General features: G+C 44.1%; 1 pseudogene; it reads left to right on the top strand.

Moving 5' to 3' along the window:
* The first annotated feature begins 1,719 nt into the window (after positions 1-1,719).
* Positions 1,720-2,689, top strand: LOC101083597 (annotated as a pseudogene).
* The last annotated feature ends 10,203 nt before the right edge of the window (positions 2,690-12,892 follow it).

The raw sequence follows: 12,892 nt of genomic DNA, 5'->3' as shown, positions 1-12,892 counted from the left end.
CTGTTGGTGATGTATATAAAGACACAGTAAACTCTTTTTTTAAAAAGCTTATTTATTTTGAGAGAGAGAGAGGGAGGGAGGGAGAGAGAATCCCAAGCAGGGCCTGAACTCATGAATTGTGAGACCGTGACCTGAGCAGAAATCAAGAGTTGGACACTCAACTGATTGAGCCACCCAGGTGCCCCAAGACATAGTAAACTCTTAGTAAGTAGTACTCATAACTATTATAAGCATTATGAAGGGTCTTGAATATTACGCTATTAACTTTTTTAAAGCTTTGTCAAGGTATAATTTACATACAATAACAAACTGAGCACTTTGCCATTTACTAGTCCTCCTTCTGTTCTCTGGAACAGTCCCTGGAATATTACCCAGACTGTAACGTCTCCAAAAATGTCTACTTGTTAATCTCGGGAACCTGTGACTATGTTAGGTGGCATGACAAAGGGGAATTAAGGTTGAAGACGGAATTAAGTTTGCTAATCAACTACCCTGGAGATGAGCATATATATTATTCTGGATCATCTAGTGGGCCCAATGTAATCAAGAGAGTCTATGTGCATAGAAAAGGGAGGCAGAAGAGGGAAAAATCAGACTGTGTGAGATGACTTTGCTGGACATACCTTTGAAGATGGAAGGGGCCATGAGCAAAGGAGTGTGGGCAGTCTCCAGAAACTGGAAAAAACCAGGAATCAGATTCCCCCCTGGAGCCTCTAGGAAAGCAGCCCTGCCAACACCTTGACTTTGACCCAGTGAGACCCACTCTGATCCTCTTTCCTCCTAAACTGTAGATAATAAGTGTTGTTTTATTTTATTTTATAACAAATTAAAAAAAATTTTTTTTAACATTTATTCATTTTTGAGAGACAGAGCAGAAGCAGGGGAGGGGCACAGAGAGATGAAGACACAGAATCCGGAGCAGGCTCCAGCTCTGAGCTGTCAACACAGAGCCTGATATGGGGCTCGAACTCACAAACAGGGAGATCATGGCCTGAGCTGAAGTCAGAGGCTTAACCGACTGAGCCACCCAGGTGCCCCTATTTTGTTTTATTTTAAAGATTTATTGGGGTGCCCAGGTGACTCAGTCGGTTAAGCCTCCGACTTCAGCTCAGGTCATGATCTCGCGGTTCGTGAATTTGAGCCCTGCATCTGTGCTGACAGTGCAGAGCCTGGAGCCTGTTTTGGATTCTGTGTCTCCCTCTCTTTCTCTGCTTTCCCTCCCTTGCTCACGTTCTGTCTCTCTCTCTTGAAAATAAACATTAAAAAAAATTTTTTTTTAAGATTGATTGATTGATTGATTGATTGATTGATTTTGAAGTAATCTCTACACCCAACATGGGGCTCAAACTCACAACCCCAAGATCAAGAGTTGTGCACTCCACCCACTCAGCCAGCCAGGTGCCCCAGAAGTGTGTTATTTTAAAACACTATATATTCCTAGTAATTTGTTGTAGCAGAAATAGAAAACAAGTAGAGTCTTGAATAACTGCTTGTTGACTACCTGAATTAATGAATCAAGGACAACTCTACTACCTTTTTCTTATAATAATCCCAATTTTAGAGGAGAGAAAATTTAGTTTGGATCATGCCCTCTCCCCATAAGCTACCCATATCTTAAATAACATGGACTTCTTGGGGTGGTGCTAAAGTGATTTTGATGTTGGTTGAAGAGTAAGTGTTCGTATTCCCCCAAATTCCTATGTTGAAGCCTCATTCTCAATGTCAGAGTATTTGGAGGTGAGGCCTTTAGGAAGTGATTTGGTCATGAGAGTGGAACCCTTATGAATGGAATTAGTGCACTTATAAAAGGGACTCCAGAGAGCAACCTTGATCCTTCCAGCATATAAGGACACAGCAAGGAGATGGCTGTCTCTGAACCAGGAAGTGAGCCCTCACCAGACACTAAGTCTGCTGGTGCCCTAACCTTGGACCCCCAGCCTCCAGAACTGTGAGAGATAAATTTCTCTTTTGGCTTTTGGCTTGGAGGAGTCAAAGGTAAAACTGTCTTTGGTTGTCCCGAATCCAGGTGCATCTGACACCAGCCGCCTCCACCGTGCTGCCTAAGTTCGACCCCAGTGAAATCAAAGTTGTATACCTGAGGCACACCAGTGGTGAAGTCCGTGCCATGTCTTCCCTGGCCCTGAAGATCAGCCCGCTGGGACTGTCTTCAGAAAGCGTTGGTAATGACATTGCCAAGGCAGCCGGTGATTAGAAGGGTTTAAGGATTATAGTGGAACTGACCATGTAGCACAGACAGGCCCAGACTGAAATAGTACTTTCTGCCTCTGGCCTGATTGTCAAAGCCCTCAAGGAACCGCCAAGAGACAGAAAGAGGCAGAAAAACAAGCACAGTGGAAATATCACTTTTGATGAGATTGTCAACATTGCCCGAAAGATATGGCACTGACCTTTAGCTGGAGAACTCTCTGGAACCATCAAAGAGATCCTAGGAACTGCCCAGTCTGTGGGCTGCAGTGTTGATGGCCACCACCCTCATGAAATCATAGATGACAGCAATAGCAGTGCAGTGGAATGCCCAGCTAGTTAAGGGCTACAGAAGAAAATATTTCAACAAAAGATCACTTGATAACCAATGGAAAAACAAACAAATTTCTGTTTCTTATGATGGACCCAGTCTATGATACTCTGTTATAGCAGCACGAATGGATTAAAAAGGCGTTTGGGGTAATTCCCGATTGGATGCACCATTAATATAGTAATGATTTATTTTATTTTTTTTTAAGTTTATTTATTTTAAGAAAGAGACAGTGTGAGTGAGGGAGAGGCAGAGAGAGAAGGAGAAAGAGAATCTTAAGCAGGCTCCTGGCTGCCAGCACAGAGCCTCACACTGGGCTTAAACTCACAAAACTGCGAGATCATGACTTGAGCCAAAACCGAGTCAGACACTTAACTGACTGAGCCACCCAGGTGCCCCAACATGGTAATAATTTAAACCATATTCCCTTTGCTACACCTCTTGGTGGGCCAACAGAAGGCATGCTGACCCCCACAAAGCAGCTCGCTTTCTTCTTCCCTCTGGGTGACTTCTTGGGCAAGGGTTCTCAAAGAGGTGGAGGGAACAACAGCTGGGTAATCTTACAAACTATAAATACCTACTACCCCCTTCTTTCTTGCCTCCCCAAGGAATCTTCCCTTCCTTCTCCTCACCCTCCACCCCTTTGAGAATCATCTTATTTTTTTTTAATTTTTTAATATTTATTTATTTTTGAGAGAGAGAGAGACAGAGCGCAAGCAGGGGAGGAACAGAGAGAGGAGACACAAAATCCGAACCACGTTCCAGGCTCTGAGCTGTCAGCACAGAGCCCGATGCAGGCTTGAGCCCAAGAGCTGAGAGATCATGACCTGAGCTGAAGTCAGATGCTTAACTGACTGAGCCACCCAGGTGCCCCAAGAATCCTTGTCTTAAAGCAAATGCTATATGGGCAGAAGGGAGAAGTATACACGTAGGGATATGCACAGAGAATTCTTCTGAATTAAAAAAAATCTCAAAAAAAGAAACAAAGACCTCATTCTCATTTAGAGCTTGTTCTAGCTCTTATCCTATGACTATGTTCAAGCTGTTGACTTTTTCCATGGCCGGATCTTTCCCAGAGCACACAAAAGCCCCAGGAAGACTGAACCCAGCTGTGAGTTTCTTACCTTCTGTTCCTTTCTGTGTCACCTCAGATCCTGGGAAGACCAGGATCTGTTAGCTAGTTTTCCACCTGAATGCTAGAGAACCCTCCTGTCTTGCTTGGTACCCAGTCATTCCTGTTTTGCTTTGGGCAGGGTTTTGTGTCCCAGAGTCTGGAATTTCATTGTGCTATGTCTTATCTGGGTCCTTAGTAAATGGATCGCCTTGGCTTCAGGCTTATCTTGCAAAAACCAGAAGCTTCCTTGGCCCTTTGCTGGGGTTGCCAGGATCAGGACTTCCTTTACTGACCCCTGTTACCTCTCTGACTTGAAACACCCTGTCTATAGTCCTTCTGCCCCAGTACATCCTAGTCCTGTAAACAAAAAGGACTGTAGATAATCTTCAGGTTCCTTCTTAGCTCTGTGATTCTGGGATTCTTCTGTCTCTACCATGTTTTCAAGTCAAATTCTTAATTTTTTGGATGAAGAAGTCATATCTCTCCACTACATTATTCTCACTCAGTCTGCAGCTTATTTTCTCTAGAAGTTTCTGCTGTCAGGATAATTGCCATTTTGCCCATGTCTGCACCATACAGTTTGTCTTTAGGGATCCCAAATACTTCTACTATCATTATTAATTGGGTAAAAAACAAAAAACCTTCTTGCCTCTTAGATTTGTCTTTTAGATTACCTTCTCTTAGCTGCTCTGGCAGTTCCTTTGTTCCAACCCCAAGGATGGTGATTCACACAGCTCAGGTCTAGCTCATGGTCCTTAGTCCTGCCCATTCACTGGTGCAACTCCTTTTCTTAGCTGCAGACATCCACTCAGTTGGGGTGAGGAAGTGAAAAATGGACTCCATAAGGCCACAATGTTACCCTTTATAATGCATATTTTTTTAAACATTCTTGAAGACATTCTTTAAAAAAATGTTTTTAGGGGCGCCTGGGTGGCGCAGTCGGTTGAGCGTCCGACTTCAGCCAGGTCACGATCTCGCGGTCTGTGAGTTTGAGCCCCGCGTCGGGCTCTGGGCTGATGGCTCAGAGCCTGGAGCCTGTTTCCGATTCTGTGTCTCCCTCTCTCTCTGCCCCTCCCCCATTCATGCTCTGTCTCTCTCTGTCCCAAAAATAAATAAACGTTGAAAAAAAAATTAAAAAAAATGTTTTTAACATTTATTTATTAAAAATTTTTTAAAATGTTTATTTATTTTAGAGAGAGTACAAGTAGGGGAGGTGCAGAGAGAGAGGGAGACAGAATCAGAAGCAGGCTCCAGGCTCTGAGCTGTCAGCACAGAGCCTGACGTGGGGCTTGAACCCACAAATCGTGAGATCGTGACCTGAGCTGAAGTCGACGCCTAACCAATTGAGCCACCCAGGCGCCCCAACATTTATTTATTTTCGAGAGGTAGAGTGCGAGCGGGGGAGGAGCAGAGAGAGAGGGCGACACAGAATCTGAAGCAGGCTTCAGGCTCTGAGTTGTCAGCACAGAGCCTGACGCGGGGCTCGAGCCCACGAACGAACCGTGAGCTCGTGACCTGAGCTGAAGTCAGACGCTTAACCGACTGAGCCCCCAGGTGCCCCTTCTATAATATTTTAGAACAAATGTTAAACCAGAATGTAATCAGCTCCCAGCACCAGAAAGGGCATCTTTCTCCACAAGGAGAAGGTGTGTGCATGTACCCACCACTGTTGCAGTGGTCTCAAGACAGCATTTTGGCACCACGCAGGAGTAGAAGTTTGCAGATGATGTGTTAAGCCCAGCATTGTCCCTTCCTGAGATCCTTGGGAGTACAGTAGCTTCTCTTGAACCATATTCCTTTCCAGCAGGAAGTTTCTGGGCTTTTCCCATTGCTACCGTCAAGAAGTAGCCTGTGTGCCTGCCAGTCTGCAATCCCAGCACCGACATCCCTCTCACCAGCACCGTCCCAGGGAGCTCCTGACTATGCTCAGGGTTTAATGGCCGTCGACGGAGGCCACATTGGACTCCTTGTAGGTTTAGGTTATGTTCTATGTTAGCTATGAGGGGTCCCAGATTCAACCTGATTCCAATTCAACATTTCTAGGGGCTTAAAATCAATTCTGCCTGTCTGTCGTTGGGCCAGAGATTTTTCTAGAATCATCTGGACTCCCTTGAGTTGCTGCCAACAGGCCAGCAGGGAAACTCCAGCCCAGCCCAGGTTGACTGGCCCTGGGACACCAGTGTGGTATCCTGTGGTGTCTTCCACTCACCAACAAGGTCAACCACAGCCTGTTCCTTGTGTTTCAGAGTCCTTACAGTGGAACTGTTTGGTTCCTGCAGGAGCACAGAAAGAAAACAGTGAGGAGGAGGAGTGGGGAGAGAAAGACTCATGCAGAAGAGGGAGAGGAAGTGAGTGATGCTGAGGGAGGAGAAAAAGGCAAACAGCAACAGCAGCAACAGCAGGAGCAGAAAAAAAATAGGAATGTGAGGGCGGGAGGGAAAGGCAGAAAGGCAGGGTTCTGCTCATAACAATATTAACCCAAATTCCTGGGTAACATTTTACAGTGACCCATGAAATCTGTGTGAGAAAATAAGGAAGGAAGCTTGCAGTTTTAATTAACGGTAAAGCCTAGTGTTTCCATGGTCCCCATCCCTGGGAAGATCTATGGGCTAACTTCCCGGGTTTCCTCTGCAACACCCTTGGCAGTTCAGAACTGGGGAGACTAGCAAAGCCAAGTGGCTTTGCTGCACTCCTGCACCCCCATGCAGGCAGAGGGTCCCATGTCACAAGGGTTGAGATACCAACAGCTCTCTGAAAACAGTTCGCTTTGTCTCTTTCTTTCTTGACTTTTCCCTCTCGTTCTGCTTTGTGTCCTCTTTTGTGGACCCTCTTGCCTCGAGAACACTTTCTCGGGCCTTTTCACTAGAGTGCTGCAAAGATTGGATCCGCTCTCATAAAATGCTTTGCATATTGCAAATTACAACAAAGGTGATCATTGTGATGGCTGTAACCTAGGACGAAATTGCTTCCTCAACATACAAGCTGGCAATCCCTCAGTCTGACTGTCAGAAAGGGTGCTACTGGTATGTTTTCAGAATTTCTCGATCTCCTAAGCCAGTCGGAAATGTTAATAAGAACTTGGAAAACAATGACCTGTTCACTGGGGTTGACATGAAGTTTGTCCTCTCAGTTGGTCTTGTTTTTGGCTGTCTGGACAGTGGTCCACCTTGCATGTTCACAACTCATAGCCTTGCCCTCCCTTCATTTAGTTAAGCAAGTATTCTAGGGCCAAATTCCCCAAGAGCTATGGATTCAGGCTCTGCAAATCCATTTAGAATAAGTCTAGTTGGGCCCAGAACATCTGGACCCCATATAAATACCGAGTGAGTATACATGTGTGTTAGGGGCATTAACATGAAATTTGTACAGAAATAAATAATGGAGTAGGAAGGAGGGCTTTCTGTATGATTCTGGTGAGATGACTCTAACAACAGGAGAGTAGAACAAATGACTGAGAAAAGAAGAGCTGATCTCTGGTAGAACTGTAAAGACCAAAATCTATGTAGCTACGCAGTGACTAAGAGGGAATGAAATACGACGTAAACACTCAGGCAGAGGGTTTTAGCCTGTCCAGGAGCAGAAGTAACAGGGGAAAGACAGCTTTTCATAGTCTGTAGGTATCTTCTTCTGCTAGGAGAGGCAGACATTTGGTGGGTCTTCAGGGCAACACAGATGATTACTGAAAAGACACGAAGAGAGCTTCAGGTTAAACGGCACAATCGCAAGTCATCCTCAATCTGTGATTTATTTGCTCGTGTGGATGCACAACAGCTGTCTCTGATTAGAAACAGTAATTAGAACACTGCCTTCTTCTGTTTCAAAAAGTATTTGCTGACACGTGAGAATCCCCAAGGACTGCGGCTTGATAGCAGTGGTAAGTTGTTAATGTAATGGTTTTGACCTTCTCAACTGGTCTGCTTTAATGTCAGGCAATGCTTATCTTTACCGAACCTTTGCAAAGTACGGTTAGAGAAACTGTAGGCTTCTTTTTCCAGTAAAGGACTAGATGTTGCCATTCATCACTCCTCTTGTGTCTGTCCACAAGGAACAAAGAAGTAGGTCAAAACTTACCTACCCATCAGTCCCTTTGAACTGGCCTCTGCTGGAGGTCTCTCAAATGGCCACAGTTCGTTCTTTCCACCTCATTGTAAGGAACTGGCCTTCCCTCCGTGTCCACCAGGAGGAGTCAGAGAGCGTGCCCGTCTGGGCGATGCCCGGGGCAGCCTTGCTTCCCTGGGTTTGCAAAACTTCCCCCTGCTTCCTTTCTCGGACAGCAAATGCAGAGGTTAGTGAGCCTCAAGTTTGTTTTCCAGAGTGGGGAAGAAGGAAATGGGGGAAGGGAGCAGGCATATCAAAATGCACTTCCAGAACAAAAATGATTTCTGAAGCACATGGTGCTACCGAGGGAGAGGTGATGACAGCCTCCTCCCATTTCCGGAACAGCTCCCAGAGTTGTCCGTGGGCGGATTCACATGACACATTCTTACACCCAATTCCATTCTGTGCTGTGTTTGCTCCTTGTTCGCATCTCAGGAACAATGGATCTGTACATCTTTGTATCTGAGTTTGATTCCCAATTGGTTGTATAGCTGAATTCTAGGCTTCCCGGTTTGTAATGTATTTATGCCACTATTTATGCTTGTGAGTCATGAAACCTCATCAAACTAGCTTTACCTGTGCATGTGAACTGGAATATTGAATTGTGTGTATGTCCATGTGAACCGGAATACTGAATTGTGTATGTCCGTACTTCAAAAGAATTATTTATCATTAAGAAGTTGCTATTCTTCACAATGTTTTCGTGTGAAAAAATATTGCTGGAGGAAGTAATAGCAATGATGCAAATTTGCCTGGAAACTATTCTGAAACCAATTTGCCTTTCTGTGAAGTACAATTTGGGTTTTGGCATTTTTTGATTGATGTCTCTATATGAGGAGGTTTTTGGCTTTTTAGTGTTGCTGCTTTTCTGTTCTCACTCCTCTAGGAATCTTTGCCAACACACCACTGACATTTGAGGAAGAGAATAGAGACAGTTTGGCTTCTTGTAAATTTTTCAGTTTCCTTGGTGATGTAAATAATTATGGAACATATAAAAAGTTTTCAGCAAATTCAAATTTGGTTTTGAAAAAGCAGGTGCCGGAGAGCCTGGGTGGCTCAGTTGGTTGAGCGTCTGACTTCAGCTCAGGACATGATCTGGCAGTTTGTGAGTTCGAGCCCCGCATTGGGCTCTGTGCTAACAGCTTGGAGCCTGCTTCGGATTCTATGTCTCCTTCTCTCTCTGCCCCTCCCCCACTTGTGCTCTGTCTCTCTCTATCAAAAATAAATAAAATATATTAAAAAAAAAAAGAAAAAGCAGGTTTGTTACCTGTGATAAGGGCTGCAGGAATGAGCTCAGCAAGAAATTATCTTTTCCTCTTAAACTCACTTTATTATTTTTATTAATGTATGTTTATTTTAAGAAAGAGAGAGAGCAAGAGCAGGGGAGGGGCAGAGAGAGAATCGCAAGCAGGCTCCACACTGTCAGCATAGAGCCCAACTCAGGGCTCAGTCTCACAAACCATGAGCTCACGATCTGAGCCTAAACCAAGAGTCAGACGCTTAACCGACTGAGCCACCCAGGCACCCCTGAGACCCCAATTCTTTTTAAAAAAAATTTTTAATGCTTATTATTATTTATTATTTTGAGAGAGAGAGAGAGAGAGAGAGAGCAGGGGAGGGGCAGAGAGGGAGAGAGAGAAAGAATCCCAAGCAGGCTCTATGCTACCAGTACAATCTGATATGGGGCTCAAACTCACTAACCATGAGATCATGAGCTGAGCCAAAATCAAGAGTCAGATGCTCTTGAGCCGACTGAGCCGACTGAGCCACCCAGGCGCCCCCTGAGACCCCAATTCTAATGGCAATATAAAACATGCTCTTTATGAGGTTCAGTAAAATTACCCAGGTGTGTGGGTGGCTTCAGGCCCAGCTCTGATAGGACAATTCCCTGCCATTTTCAGCTTTACTAGGAGACTCCTGTCCAATGGGTAGACCCAGAACCCAGGAACCTGAAAAGAAAGGCTGAATCACCTAAAACTGAGTGAGCAATTATCCAAATCTCAGATGCGGATTCTTCGGGTGGAGGAGTTGTCGCAGGAGAACATAAGCGCCTGCTTCTCTGGGAGAGGTCTGATTTAACAGTGCCCTCCTCAGTAGCATATTTTTCACTCTGGCTATTCTAAACTTTCTTCTATTCTTCAAGTCCCCAGTTTCCCTTTTTCCTTCCTTTCTCACCACTTCCTCTTTTAATCTTGCCAAATTGCCTTCCTCCCTTCACACCTCGTGGGGAGAAAAATGAGCTCTGCCATTTATTACCTTTTTCATATTGTTAAAGTTACCTCACTTCTCAGGGACTCTTTCTTTAATTGTTAATGGAGATTAACAACAGAACCCACCTTATGAGGTCGCTGTGGGGATTAAATGAGTTAATGCATAAAAATTTTTAGGCCAGCGCCATGGTGAACGCTTAGTAAATGTTAGCTCTTAGTATTACTGAGAAGACAAAGGTCAATACCATGAACTCCATCCAAACTCCTCTCCCCCTAAAAAATCACTGTCACTATCCATCACCACCTCCTTCTCCTTACCTCAGAGGACAAGACTAGCTTATTGTCTAAGTCTGTGCTCTCCACCTGTGTCTGGATTCCATCGTTTCCTATCTCCTCAAGGGAACTGGTTGGATGAATTCTTTTCTCCCTCACATGTTAAATGGATTCCTTTTTCCTCACTCCCTTTTCTCATTCTCAAACAGGCTCAGGTCTCTCCTAGTTTAATGTTTATTTATTTTTGAGAGAGAGTTGGGGAAGGGTAGAGAGAGAGGTAGACAGAGAATTGGAAGCAGGCTCCATGTGTCAGCGCAGAGCCCAACTGGGGGCTCAAACTCAATGAACTGTGAGATCATGACCGGAACTGAAACCAAGAGTTGGACGCTTAACCGATTAAGCCACCCAGGCTACTTTCTATTTCTCTGCTATAGTCTTTTACATATGCTATTCCTTTGCTTAGAACCCTTTCCCTCCCTCCCACAGTCAACTTCTTCTCTTCCTTGAACAATCATTGCCAACTGCCTTGAGCAGGTCAATTCTACCTGCTATATATATTTCGTAGGAGTATGTTCCTCTTTGCAGTATTCATTATAAATTGCAATTTTATATTTATTTAAAGAATCCTTTGATTTGTATCTGTCACCTCAATAAGTTTCATGAAGGCAAAAACTATATGTATATATTTGGGGGGGGAGCGGCATTGAAAAATGAATACAATTCTGTATCTCTGTTTGTAACACTGTTTCACTCTAATGTAATAGTATGACACCCAATGTGGCTAAGACAAAATTCATTATTTTTCTCCCCAAACCAATTTCTCCTTCATACTTACCCATTTAAGAATGCTTCCTTGGGGCACCTGGGTGGCTCAGTCGGTTAAGCATCCAACTTCAGCTCAGGTTGTGATCTCACAGTTTGTGGGTGTAAGCCCCACATTGGGCTTGCTGCTGTCAGCCTGTCAACACGGAGCCTGCTTCGGATATCTGTCCTCCTCTCTCTCTGTCCCCTCCCCTGCTCACGCTCTCTCAAAAAATAAATAAAAAACATTAAAAAAAAATTTTTTTTTAATGTTTCCTTATTCTCTAGGGCACACAGACTCAGTTTCTTGCAGATATTCAGTTCCTTTTGCTCTCTTGTCTCCAACGTTTAGGGCCCTTCAAATCCTCACTTACTCTGGATTCTTTTATAAGTCCTTGTATTCCAGCCTTTGGTATAGTGTCCTTAATGCTCAGTAAACATTTGTTAATATCAGATTTTTGGGATATCTGTAATGAAGAAAATGGTTGCAGCCATGATGTTGGGTGAGCCTTTAGAGACTGCCAAAGGGTGAGAAAGAGAAAGAGAGGGAGGGAAAAGCAGATAATGGAGGATGGCAGTGGATGGAGACTCAAGAGACACCTACACCACAGAAGGCTGGGAAACACCAGTAAAATAATGAAAGGAGGGGCGCCTGGGTGGCGCAGTCGGTTAAGCGTCCGACTTTAGCCAGGTCACGATCTCGCGGTCCGTGAGTTCGAGCCCCGCGTGGGGCTCTGGGCTGATGGCTCGGAGCCAGGAGCCTGTTTCCGATTCTGTGTCTCCCTCTCTCTCTGCCCCTCCCCCGTTCATGCTCTGTCTCTCTCTGTCCCAAAAATAAATAAACGTTGAAAAAAAAAATTAAAAAAAAAATAAAATAAAACATTAAAAAAAAAAAGATTATGGTGACACAAAAATGAATCAGAAGTTTTCTCTTTCCTGGGGTGCCTGGGTGGCTCAGTCAGTTGAGCGTCTGACTTTGGCTCAGGTCATGATCTCACGGTTTGTGGGTTGGAGCCCCACATAGGGCTCTGTGTTGACAGCTCAGAGCCTGCAGCCTGCTTTGAACTCTGTGTCTCCCTCTCTCTCTCTGCCCCTCCCCTGCTCACACTCCGTGTTCCTTCCTCTCTCTCAAAAATAAACACTAAAAGGAAAAAAAAAGTTTTCTCTTTCCTGAAGAAAGTCAGAGTCTAGTAGAGAAACATGTAAACAAAAACTTACACTATAATGTGATAAGTATTATAATAAAAGTTCTCACAAAGTGTTCTTTGAGCAAGAGCAGGTGGTGACTAAGACAGTCTCAGCACAGGGATAGGGAAAGGTGGGTGTCACAGGATGACTAGGACTTGAGGAGCCTGAGATCGGGGAATGACATACTGGGAGGATAGAACAACATCAATAAGCCTGGGCCCGTGTGGAACTGCAAATCATTTTGTTTAGCTTTAGTGTAAAGGTTGGGAAGGGAATATCCTGGGAATTCAGGCTGGGGCTACTTTGTGAAGAGTGCCTCAGCAAGTGAGGATCTTAGTCTTTATATTCTAGTTAATAGAGAATCATCAAAGTTATTATTTTTGTTTACAACAACTTCATTAGGTGTAATTTATATACATTATAATATATAGATTTCAAGTCTACGATTCAACAGTTTTGAGATATATATATATATATATATATATATATATATATATCCATCCTTATAACTGCTACTCCAATCAAGATATAGAACATTTCCATCATTCCTGAAAATCCCCTTTTGTGTTTTGCAACTGATCCCACTTCTTTCCCAAGGCAACTAGTGACATGATTTTTATATTACCATATGTTTTGGTTATTCATTGATATGTAAAACACCCCAAAACCTAG

This window comes from Felis catus, chromosome B3, assembly GCF_018350175.1.
Source record: "Felis catus isolate Fca126 chromosome B3, F.catus_Fca126_mat1.0, whole genome shotgun sequence".
Taxonomy (NCBI): Eukaryota; Metazoa; Chordata; class Mammalia; order Carnivora; family Felidae; genus Felis; species Felis catus.
The sequence above is the reverse complement of the archived record's forward strand: the minus strand, read 5'-3'. Positions and strand labels throughout refer to the sequence as shown.